At 43.2% G+C, this 12655-nt stretch overlaps 1 pseudogene; it reads left to right on the plus strand.

Annotated features, from left to right (window-relative positions):
• The first annotated feature begins 5848 nt into the window (after positions 1-5848).
• Positions 5849-6440, plus strand: LOC128576889 (high mobility group protein B1-like; annotated as a pseudogene).
• Positions 6441-12655: the final 6215 nt, after the last annotated feature.

Here is a 12655-nt window from a genome sequence, read left to right on the forward strand (position 1 = left end):
CTGTTAATCTTATTTGCCATCCAAATTCTCAACTCGATTTCTGACATCTCAGCCATTTCTTTATGAATGGGATCTTCTGTTGTGTCTCTGTTGTCATTCCATAGGGTAGCTGATCTACTCTGATTATTCATGTTGTCAGAATTTTTCCACTAATTCCACCCCATGATATTTTTGACTATTTGTCTAGAGAAGCTGGTAAAGTGGAATTGGATTGAGGGCTCCTGGAGGTGTAATTAACCAGCTCTTTACCAAGGAGGTGGGACTGGTGACTGTGGCTTTTCCCCTACACCTTTACAAAAGTTCTGTTCAGTACCACAGTCTGAGACCCTGGGAACCTGCTGAATGTGATGGGGCTAGTTTTCTCTGTCTTGTATTCAGCTAGACTGTGTCCAACACTAGTGAATCAGTGGCTTTGTGCTGAAAACTCAGCTGTGAAGAAATATAAGCAACTAAGACACCCTACCTCCCCACAGGCAACAACTGGAAGAGGAGAATAAGACCCTCCCACTACAACACAACCAGGGTACAACCTTGGAGGGGCCCTGGGTGATTGGCCCAGGTCCACAGTTCCAAACCAATTATTCTGATCAGCACAAATGTAGATCAAGTGGGAGAGTTCAAAAGGTCTCCAGCAACTAGACAGCAGGGGTCCACTGGCAGCTGAAGTGTGACTTTGGTGCTCTGTGTAGTCAGAATAGCCCTACCATCAAAAGACTTAGTTCTGGGGGTTTGGTGTCTCCTTCCCCACCTTCATCACACCAAGACACTGGTAAGCTCACGGGCTGTGGCCCAATTCTCTCCAGTGAACAAATGAGCCAGGGATTTAGCTTGCCAGAGTGAAAGGAGAGTCAATGCCTCCTCGGTTGGGCAGCTACGCTCTGCTACCAGTCAGCAGTGGGAGCTTAATGCTGACTACAGGTGCTTAATGGACCTGGGGTATGTTCCTCTTGAGTTTGTTCCAAACCAGAGGTTAACAAAGCAGCAAATGTTTTTTGCCTTCAGAGACTGCATCTCTGCCCCAGCCACACTGCTCCTCTGGTACCCCTGCAGGGTGAGGTCTGGCTCCCTCTGTCAGTCCACAGAATTGGGGAGGTGTCTCTCTGAAATTTGACCCTGGTGGAATCAGTCTACTATTGCTGATGCTGCATTGGAGGTGCCTCTGTGTGGGTTCCCACACCTCTGCACTGGTTCCCAAGCCTCTGTGCCAGTCCCTGAGACTCCACCCACTGTGCAGCATCTGAAACCTCTGCCTGCTGCTGATTTGCACTTTTTCATAGCCACACCAGACACCCTCCCCTCTGTTTCTTTCTGCACTGCTACTGGATTCACTGTTTCAGTGCAGCTGTGATGCTGCAGCCCATGCAATACTGGGTTCTAGCAATGAACTGCAGACATTCTGGTCTCTGCAGGCTTCTAGACTGCCAGGCAAGGGGGGGGGAAGGGTAGACTGGGATTTCAAAATAGCAGAGAAAATATTTGTTCAATTTTCATGCTAGGCAGGAGAATGCCCAGGCTCACAGTTGGGTCTCTCTGGGGAAGAAGTCCCTGCCTCCAGTGATTCTCTCCCATGAGGTGATACAAGAGGTCTTCAGTTCACTGCTTACTTGTAGAGATCCCAAGGCAAACCACTCTCTTGGAGGAGGGGATGGATGCTCATCCCCTTTGGGATGGGTTTTGTACCTGAAATTTGCTTCCTTGTAGTTGCAGCTTGCCTCAGCAGAGATGATGTGCAGTTATCAATCTTCTCTCTCATCTCAGTTTCTGATCTTCAGCTTTATTGGGTTGTTTCTGGCCATTAACTCTCCATCTGGATAGGAGCTTCTGTTGAAAGCTGGCTCCAGTCGGCCATCTTTCCCCTCCCTCTATCAATATCCTAAGAAAACTTCATATCCTCTCAATGTCACCTTGACTTAAACAAGTGGCAAATGCCATTCATTATTTACAGAAATAAATTATACTCATAATTAAATGGTAGACTTATTCTCAGAAAGGATAGTCCAAGGAACAATTGGCTCCTATAATCTAAACTCTCTTGTCCCTCCCTTGTATACTCATGTAGGAAAATCGCTTTTTTTTTTTTTTTTTTTTTTTACAAAAAAAGAAGGATCCAGGATGCACTAAGCCAGCTCTCCAGAGCTTAGGGGACTAGGGTAGTATCAATAAGATAATTTTCAAATCCACATAATGGGGTTTAGGGGAAGAAAATATTATTACCACTTGGGGAATCTAGGATGGCCCCTCAGAGAGGATGTATCTACGGGAGGCCTTAAAAGTTTGACACATTTTTATGTGCCCAAATAAATGGATTACTATTATAACAAAAAAAATAGTCCACTGTATTCCTTCAACAATCAATTAATTTGATTTGGGTCCTTACAACATGCCCAGATCTGTTTTAGATACTTGGGGTACTGCAGTGAACAAAATAGACAGAATAGATAAAACTCCTTGCTCGCACAGAAGAAAAAAATTGTCCAAAGGAAAACAAAAATAAAAATACACACTCAAAATTGTTTCTTTTAATCACTGATTTCAAAATGTTTAGAAATTTTACAAATAAGTAGTTAAACAACAAGTTATTTACAAATAAATAGTTAAAGACTTAAATCTATGAGATTTCCACCCCTAGGGGTACATTGGTATATTTATATATTAGGAGGTATGTGTTAAATAGGGCAGCCCCGGGGGTCCAGTCTGAATATCTGGGGCCCCAAGCCTAGTTCCATGCTGACCTTGGGCAAGTCACATCGCTAAGTCACATGCTTAATGGATGATGGAGATAAAATAGGACCTACTTAGTAGCCATGCTATGAGAACGAAATGAAATAATCAATATAAAATGCTCTGCACAGTGTCTGGCATATAGTAGATGCTATTTCCTTAATTCACATCCTCTAAGATGCAGGTTTTGTTTCATGTTAACATCTATGAAATCATGACACCTGTTTCAAGAGTGACCTCTAAGTTTTGATTTTAGATGCAGCATTATTATTATTTGTTATTAGTAAACCCACATGAATGTGGAGTGGATCAGATAGTTTTAAAGAAATAATAATGTCTGCACTCAAAGGGAAGCATGCGGAATGTCTTGATTGGCATTTTGCCTCCTTTGCCACTGACCAGAAAGATCTGACTTGAAAGAGTTGAACATGAATTAGCAGCAGAGGTAAGGTGGTTTTAAGAACACACCAGACATAGCCAGTTCCGGGAGAAATGCTGGTGTAACTTACGAGTTATGAAGAGTTTGGAGATTGGAAAATGTATTTCCCATCATCAAAGTCACATGAAGCCAGTGATAGGGTTTTGTTGTTGTTTTAGTTGGAGACTCACTCTGTGCCCTGGATTTAGTGCTGTGGCCTCATAGCTTACAGCAACCTCAAACTCTTGAGTTTAAGTGCTCTTTTTGCTTCAGTCTCCCAAGTAGCTGGGATTACGGGCGCCTGCCTATTTTTCAGAGAAGGGGCCTCCCTCTTACTCAGCTTGTCTCGAACTTCTCAAAATCACTTTTTAACTTCCAGAAAGAGTCATGCATTTTCATTTCTAGGAAATGGCCAAGAGGAATGCATGGCCTCTCAAGTATATGACTTACCATGAAATCTTTGTCTGATTTCCCCATACTGTTAAATTAAGGAAGTAAAAAGGGAAGAATTATGATGAAGAGGACCAACACAATATAAAGGCACATCATTCAGTACTTCAAACTAGGTTTGAGCCTCACAGGCCCTATCTTAAATGAGAAAAAAAGTCAGGTATATATTCTCTAATGATCTCATGTCCTGAGTGTCTGGAACAGATTATTTTTATGCTCTCCCTATCAAGAGGGTAGTCTAGTTATGAGATTTCTCTAGGACCTCAGCCAAAGAAGAAATTTTTTAGCTGAGTCTAGCATAAAATGAAAAAACACTGACTGGTTGCAGTGGCTCACACCTGTAATCCTAGGACTCTCAGAGCCCAAGGTGGGTGGATTGTTTGAGTTCATGGGTTAGAGATCAGCCTGAGCCAGAGTGAGATCTCATCTTGACTAAAAATACTAAAATACCCTGAGGCAAGAGGATAGCTTGAGCCCAAGAGTTAGAGATTGCTGTGAGCTATGATGTTGCCATGACACTCTACCCAGGGTGACAGCTTGAGACTCTGTCTCAAAAAGAGAAAAATGAACATACACTGAAAACTAGATAGGTGGTGGGCAGGACAGGTGGAGACCCAGCCTTAAGCCATAGTGAACTTGTGCAACTTTACCGGGCCAACATTTTAGGCCTAGTCTGGTAGGATCTCATCTCACTTCAATAGAGACTGAGAATCCTGACTTAAATTCTCTTCCATGGGATCAATGTCTTCCTCTCATACAAGGTTATTCACTTGAAGCTACTAGTCAGGGTAAAAGACAACATGTGTCACTAGCACCATGAGAGTCACTATTTAAGTATTCACTATTCTCATATAAATATATCAGTGATACTGAGGTCCAGAGCCATATACTATATTTAAAATATGGCTAAATCAAGTCATGACAAAAATAAGCACCATATAAGTGAGACAGGCATCTCACCAAATTACTTCCTGCCTCTCCTCTGGCTCCTGCTCTTCTTTGGGATGAATTCTGCCTCATACAGAGTGATGACACTTCTACTATGTATTCCCATCTTCTCACCCAGGAATCACATAACAAAATAGTATAACCAAATTCTGAGGTAGTGGTTGGAAGGGTCTTGGGGATTCTATGTGAAGATTTACACAAAAGGGTTTTCTAATAGTTGGAACTAACTGTAAAGTTGGAATTTAAAAAAGTATATCATTTGTAGTAGACTACCTATCTCATAAGATTGCTGGGAAAATTAAATTCTAAATTCCACACCAAGGGCTGTGTGTAAAATGAGGGCACGATAACTATTATACCTCATTCTTTTTAATCACCATTCAAGTAGTGGGAAAATAAAGGCCAAAGTTAATCAAACATGCCAGATCTAACAGTATTCATGAAGTAGAAATAGAATTAAATAAAATTCTTCCAAAATTCAGTGCTTGCATTATTCTATGTTTTCTTTCTTTCTTTCTTTCTTTTTTTTTTTTTTTTGTAGAGACAGAGTCTCACTGTACTGCCCTCGGTAGAGTGTCGTGGCATCACAGGGCTCACAGCAACCTCTAACTCTTGGGCTTACACGATTCTCTTGCCTCAGCCTCCCGAGTAGCTGGGACTACAGGCGCCTGCCACAGCACCTGGCTATAAGATATGTTTTCTTAACTTTTCTATGACCTCCAACTTTAACTGTGTATCTTCCCACATTCTTCATGTCAGGCAAAATCTCTTCTATCCATGCAGCTCCTCATGCAGCAAAATAAAAGGATAGGGAAAATCTGCCAGAAAGGTACCAGTGGCCAACAGTTAATGCAGCACTTACCTGGTATAACAAAAGAAAAGTACGTGTAGCATAACACCCACAATCTTTCTTGGGAACAATACAGGCTATGAACAATGGGAAAACATAGAAAAGGGACAAACCACAGATGCTGCAATCATTCAGGAAAGTGCATTCTTAGAGACATCTTGCTTTCATTTCCTAACATATATTTCTCTCTTCAATTACTGTCATATTCATACTACTACTAAGCTATTGAAACATCTTGTTCATTGTCTGAGTGAAGGCAGAATGATCATAACTGGCTCAACTGCTATTCCCCTTGTATCTCTAAATTCCAAACACAGGTGGGAAGAAGTACAGTACATTGAACTCCATAGAGAAAGTGCCACGGCAAGTGAGAGCCAGCCTGGCACTGGGTGACTCTGTGCTTCGATGAGGAAAAATAACTAAACATGGGCAAAGGAGATCCTAAGAAGCCAAGAGACAAAATGTCATCATATGCATTCTTTATGCAAACTTGTTGGAAGGAGCACAAGAAAAAGCACCCAGATGCTTAAGTCAAGTGCTCTGAGTTTTCTAAGAAGTGCTCAGAGAGATGGAAGACCATGTCTGCTACAGACAAAGGCAAATTTGAAGATATGTCAAAGGTAGACAAGGCCCGTTATGAAAGAGAAATGAAAACCCATAGCCCTCCCAAAAGGGAAACAGAAAAGAAGTTGAAGGATTCCAATGCACCCAAGAGGGTGCCTTTTTCTTGTTCTGTTCTGAGTATCGCTCAAAAATCAAAGCAGAGCATCCTGGCCTATCCATTGGTGATGTTGCAAAGAAGCTGGGAGAGATGTGGAATAATACTGCTGCAGTTTACAAGCAGCCTTATAAAAAGAAGGCTGCAAAGCTAAAGGGAAAATACTAAAAGGATATTGCTGCATACCGCGCTAACAGAAAGCCTGATGAAGCAAAAAAAGGAGTCATCAAAGCTGAACAAATCAAGAAAAAGAAGGAAAGAAGGAAAAGGAGGAAGATGAAGAGGATGAAGTGGAGGGGGAAGATGAAAAAGATGATGATGCTGATGATGAATAAGTTGGTTCTAGCACAGTGTTTTATCTTGTCTATAAACATTTCACCCTTCTGTACACAACTCACTCCTTTTAAAGAAAAAAATTGAAATGTAAGGCTGTGTACGATTTTTTTTTTTTTTTTTTGTAAAGACAGGGTCTCACTTTATGGCCCTCGGTAGAGTGCCGTGGCCTCACACAGCTCACAGCAACCTCCAACTCCTGGGCTTTAAGTGATTCTCTTGCCTCAGCCTCCCGAGTAGCTGGGACTACAGGCGCCCGCCACAACGCCCGGCTATTTTTTGGTTGCAGTTAGGCCGGGGCCGGGTTTGAACCCGCCACCCTTGGTATATGGGTCCAGCACCTTACTGACTGAGCCACAGGAACTGTACAGTGTCTTTTTTTTTTTTTTTTTTGTATAGTTAACTACCAAATGTGTCTTTAGATAGCCCTGTCTTGGTGGTATTTTCAGTAGCCACTAAACTTGCCTGGTAAAGTATGGGGGCTTCAAATGTGCTTGGAAATTTAAATCAGGTTCTTATTGGTACAAAGCAAAAATTATATGAAGTTGGTAGTTTTTTCATCTTCAGTTGTCTCTGATGCAGCTTATATGAAATAATCGTTCTGTTAACTGAATACCACTCTGTAATTGCAAAAAGAAAAAAAAAGCTGCAGCTGTTTTGTTGACATTCTGAATGCTTCTAATTTTTTTATTTTAAAAAAGAAATGTAAGTGAATATTTAGTTATGAGATGATTTTTGCTAAGTATGACCATCTTAACTCATTTGTGCTGCTATAACAAAATGCCTCAGACTGTTTAATTCATAATGAACACAAATTTATTTCTCACAGTTCTAGAGGCCGGGAAGTCTAAAATCAAGTGAGGTGAAGTCTTGCTCTTTGTTTTCAATATGGCACTTTGTTGCTGTATTTTTACATAGAAGAGTGGAAGGGGAAAATGGGCTAGCTAGTTCCTTTCACTACTTTAATAAGGATACTGATCCCATTGAAGTAAGAACTATCACAACTTAATTACTCCCACAAAGTCCCTATCTTTTAATACTACCACATTGGGTCTTAGGTCCCAACATATGGGAATGTTGGAGTAGGGGACATGTTCATTCAAACTGTAGCAATGATCACTTACAAAGTTAAGTATAAGATACAAGTATGGAATAAAATAAATACCATTTATTACTTAGACCTGCTTTCATTTCATCTTTCACTCATCAATTGTCTTTGATTTGTTAACACTTTTCTTCAAAGATCTCAGAATTCTTATACCTCAAGTATAAAAACTTATGTTTCACAATTTGGTGTCATTAATTTCAATGTCATAGTGTTTCTGTTATGGGAATATTTATTTGTGTTTGGGGTGTGTATATGTGCACACATGTACATTTATCATTATCAGTGAGATTCTCAACAGAAAATAGAGAAGAGGGTCGAAGTTAATAAGAGAATTATGTACAAATATGTGTCCAGTGAGTCAGGACAGCTTGAAGGTGGGATAATGCAATAATTCAAACCTAGTAATAGTGAATAATCCATTACCACTCCTAGGACTAAAGAAACAAATGAAGGGATCTTCTAATTTCTGTTATTTCCATAAATAATGCATTCATGAATTGCTTCCACACAAAGAAATTAATACCTAAACATTAAGAGAAAAAAAATGTGGAGGGGTAGGGGCTTAAGGAAAATATCATCATTGAAGGTAAATGTATCTTGGTTTTATTTTTCTAAAGAAAAACTGAAAAACTGATACAAACTGCAATGCACATCTCTTCAAATAACAGCTTCATCCATGATCAGGAACTCAAAATTTTGTAGGAGACAGAGGGAGCAAATCCTTACTCTTCCACCTACTAGGTAGGTGATTATTTTGGTTTAGCCTTCAAATCTCTATACGAACTTACAAAATCTACATTAAAAAAAGAAATGACACATTTTCAGTTTAAAAAAACACTGGGAGGGAGACAAGATGGCGGACTGAAGCCAGCTTTCAACAAAGGCTCCCGTCCAGAAGGAGAGTTAAGGGACAGGAATTTAGTAAGTATCCTGGTGGACTTGAGCCTCACCAAGAGAGAAGGCTGAAGAACGCACATCAACACCGCTGAGGCAAGTTGTGATCACAAGGACGCAAACAAAAGGTACAAAATCCACCACCAAGCGGACGGGAGTCCCCCTCCCCCATGAGACCGGCTCTGGAGCCCCACAATTTAACAAGCGGGCAGTAATTAAAGGCCCTCCCACTACACTCCACGGGAAAGACCTTCTAAAAACTGGACCTACCTCCCCTACTGGGGTGCCGTGGCGTTCTCCTGCCGGACATAGGGCTGAATAAAACTTTGGGAATCCTTTGCCGGCAACCCGGAATCCCCGGCGCTCCCCTCCCGCCCACTGAGGTCTGGAGGCCTGTCCCCCAGGACTTCGGATCCTTGGGTGATTTCTCAAGGGGAGTGGACAGTCCCCGAGTTGCGACTGGTAGCATTGACTCTGAGGCCCGCGAGTGAGGAGAGGGCACCGGGCTGAGGGGGAGTCACGCCTCGCGGCACTTCCCTGCGGTGCAGTGCACCAACTCTCCCCGGGCATACGGGGCCCAAGACTGAATAAGACTCTGGCCTCCCCGCTGAGAGCTGAGAACCCCTACTCTCACTCGGGGTCTGAGGGCCTATCCCCCAGGAGTTCGGCTCCTTGGGTGATTTCTCGAGGGGAGTGCACAGTGCCTGAGCTGCGTGAGGTCAGCGCTGACTCTGGGATACGTGAGCGAGGAGAGGGCACTCCGCTGAGGGGAAATCAAGCCTTGGCGGCACTTCCCTGCGGTGCAGTGCAGGAGCCCTCCCCGGGCACAAGACTGAATAAGACTCTGGCCTCCCCGCTGAGAGCTGAGAGCCCCTACTCTCACTCGGGGTCTGAGGGCCTATCCCTCCGGAGTTCGGCTCCTTGGGTGATTTCTCGAGGGGAGTGCACAGTGCCTGAGCTGCGTCAGGTCAGCGCTGACTCTGGGACACGTGAGCAAGGAGAGGGCACTCCGCTGAGGGGAAATCAAGCCTTGGCGGCACTTCCCTGCGGTGCAGTGCAGGAGCCCTCCCCGGACCGTAGTATTGCGTGAAACTGAATGAAACTCTAGCTTCCCCCCGCCCCACTCCCAATCCGGGTCTGGGGGCCCATCCCCCAAGAGTTCTGATTCTTGGGGGATCTCTTAAGGGGTGTGGACCCAGCACAAACTGCGGCCGCTCAGTGCTGACTCTGGGGCGCGGGACAGAGGAGAAAAGGGTCGCCTGAGTGCCCACACCAGAGCAGCAGTTCCCTGGAGGTAGATCAACAGCCGTTTTTTTCTTTAACGGCAGAACGCTCACTTCTGGATATTCTGAGGCCACACCCCCTGTCTCCCTGGGCAACCAGAGGAGGCCACCGGTGTCACGGCTCACAAACCCAGAAGCCTCCAGGGCGGGGCCGACCCAGAGAGGTGTTCAGACGCAATTCTCCAGCAGCAAAGACGTTTGAACTCAAAACAGCCCGTCTCCTGTAGGCGATGACAGGAACAGAGACAGAACCTCACAAAGTTGTCTGTTCTGTTCTGTTCTGTTAGCAGCATCCATCAGGGACGGGGCTAAGCCTGAGTGAACACCTCCTTCCCATCACCTGCATCAAACACTCAAAGATGTCAGGCCCCATCTCCTCCTGCTAGATAGCGGCAGTCTGCGGGGGCCTGGCAGACTTCCTCGCGATTCAGGCAGGTGCAAACCCCTGGAGTGTCTGTTCACTGCAGGCAACTGGGTTAGCCATCTGCAGAGATACCAGTGACTGGGTCCGACGGAGGGGCAAAGTGGGGAAGGAGACGTCAACCTTCCCAGACTGCTCTGTTTGCGGGGTGGCTCCTCCTGATTCCACGCTGCACTGGGGTGAGCTGTCTCAGAGGAGTCACCAGGCCCCTGTGATCCAGTTCCCAGAGACCTCTTGAACCCTTCCACCTGAGACAAGTGCCGATTGAGACAGTTGATTCGGACCTTTTGAACTGGGCTAATAGACTGAGGACTTTTCAGGTGGTGCCCTGGGTGTGCGATTGTAGGAAGGTTTGATTCTCCTTTTCCAACTGGGGCCAGAGGTGGGCAGGCGGGGTGACTTAATTGCTGATTTTTTCACACAGCTGAGACTTCAAGCCAGAGTAGAAGTTGCAATAGGATCGAACAGAAACCAGCTGAAAACAAGACAGAACCACTTTGCTCCACCACACCAGACAGGGCCCCAGTTTCTCAGGCCACAACACTGTACGGGCCCTCGATAAAACCCCAGGGGAAAAACCAAAGGGAGTAAACCATGGGGCGGAATCAGCGGAAAAACTCTGGTAACATGAATAACCAGAATAGATCAACCCCCCCAAGAAAAGATACGGCAGATGTGATTGAAGATCCCATTCATAAACAACTGGCTGAGATGTCAGAAGTCGAATTCAGAATTTGGTTTGTAGACAAGATTAATAAAATGGAATTAGGAATTCGAGGATAAATTCAAAAGTTGTCTCAAGAATTTAACGAATTTAAAGACAAAACCACCAAAGACTTAGACACACTGAAACAAGAACTTACAGCCCTCAAAGATATGAAAAATACAGTAGAATCCCTCAGTAACAGAATGGAGCAAGCAGAAGAAAGGATTTCTGACATTGAAGATAAAGTCTTCGAACGCTCCCAATCTCTCAAAGACGAAGAGAAATGGAGAGCAAAAACGGATCACTCACTCAGAGAGCTCTCAGATAATTCGAAAAAACATAACATAAGGGTTATAGGAATTTCGGAGGCTGATGATGTGGCAGCCAAGGGCACAGAGGCCCTTCTACATGAAATTATGAAAGAAAATTTTCCAGACATGCCTAGAGAATCTGAAATTCAGATAGCAGACAGCTTCAGAACCCCAGCACGATTCAACCCCAAAAAGCCATCTCCCAGACATATCATAATTAGCTTCACTAAAGTTAACATGAAAGAGAAGATTCTCAAAGCAGCCCGGCGAAAGAAAACTATAACGTACAAAGGTAAGAATATTAGAATAACTGCAGATCTCTCTGCTGAAACTTTTCAAGCAAGAAGAGGCTGGTCATCAACTTTTAATCTCCTAAAGCAAAAAAACTTTCAACCCAGGATCTTGTATCCAGCTAAACTGAGTTTCATCTATGATGGAGAAATTAAATACTTCAATGACATTCATATGTTGAAAAAATTTGCCATAAGTAAACCAGCTCTTCAGGATGTTCTCAGACCTATCCTCCACAATGACCAACCCAATCCTATACCACAAAAGTAAACTCACTCAGAAACTTCGGATCAAACTCCAACTTCCACACTGGCGAAAGGATTAAAAATGTCCACTGGACCTTTGAAAAACTCGATACCCAAAATTCCACCAGACTTATCCTTACTCTCCATCAATGTGAATGGCTTAAACTGTCCTCTAAAGAGGCATAGGTTAGCTGACTGGATACAAAAACTTAAGCCAGATATTTGTTGCATACAAGAGTCACATCTCAACTTAAAAGACAAATACAGACTCAGGGTGAAAGGATGGTCATCCATATTTCAGGCAAATGGTAATCAGAAAAAAGCAGGTGTTGCAATTTTATTTGCAGATACAGTAGGCTTTAAACCATCAAAAGTAAGGAAGGACAAGAATGGTCACTTCATATTTGTTAAGGGTAATACTCAATATGACGAGATCTCAATTATTAATATCTATGCACCCAACCAGAATGCACCTCAATTTATAAGAGAAACTCTAACAGACATGAGTAACTTGATTTCCTCCAGCTCCATAATCGTTGGAGATTTCAACACTCCCTTGGCAGTGTTGGATCGATCCTCCAGAAAGAAGCTGAGCAAAGAAATCTTAGATTTAAACCTAACCATCCAGTATTTAGATTTAGCAGACATCTACAGAACATTTCATCCCAACAAAACTGAATACACATACTTCTCATCAGCCCACGGAACTTACTCCAAAATTGATCACATTTTAGGTCACAAGTCTAACCTCAGTAAATTTAAAGGAATAGAAATTATTCCATGCATCTTCTCGGACCATCATGGAATAAAACTTGAATTGAGTAACAACAGGAATCTGCATACCCATACAAAAACATGGAAGTTAAATAACCTTATGCTGAATGATAGCTGGGTCAGAGATGAGATTAAGAAAGAAATCACCAATTTTTTGGAACAAAATGACAATGAAGACACAAGC

The sequence above is a fragment of the Nycticebus coucang genome, chromosome X (genome assembly GCF_027406575.1).
Source record: "Nycticebus coucang isolate mNycCou1 chromosome X, mNycCou1.pri, whole genome shotgun sequence".
Classification (NCBI taxonomy): domain Eukaryota; kingdom Metazoa; phylum Chordata; class Mammalia; order Primates; family Lorisidae; genus Nycticebus; species Nycticebus coucang.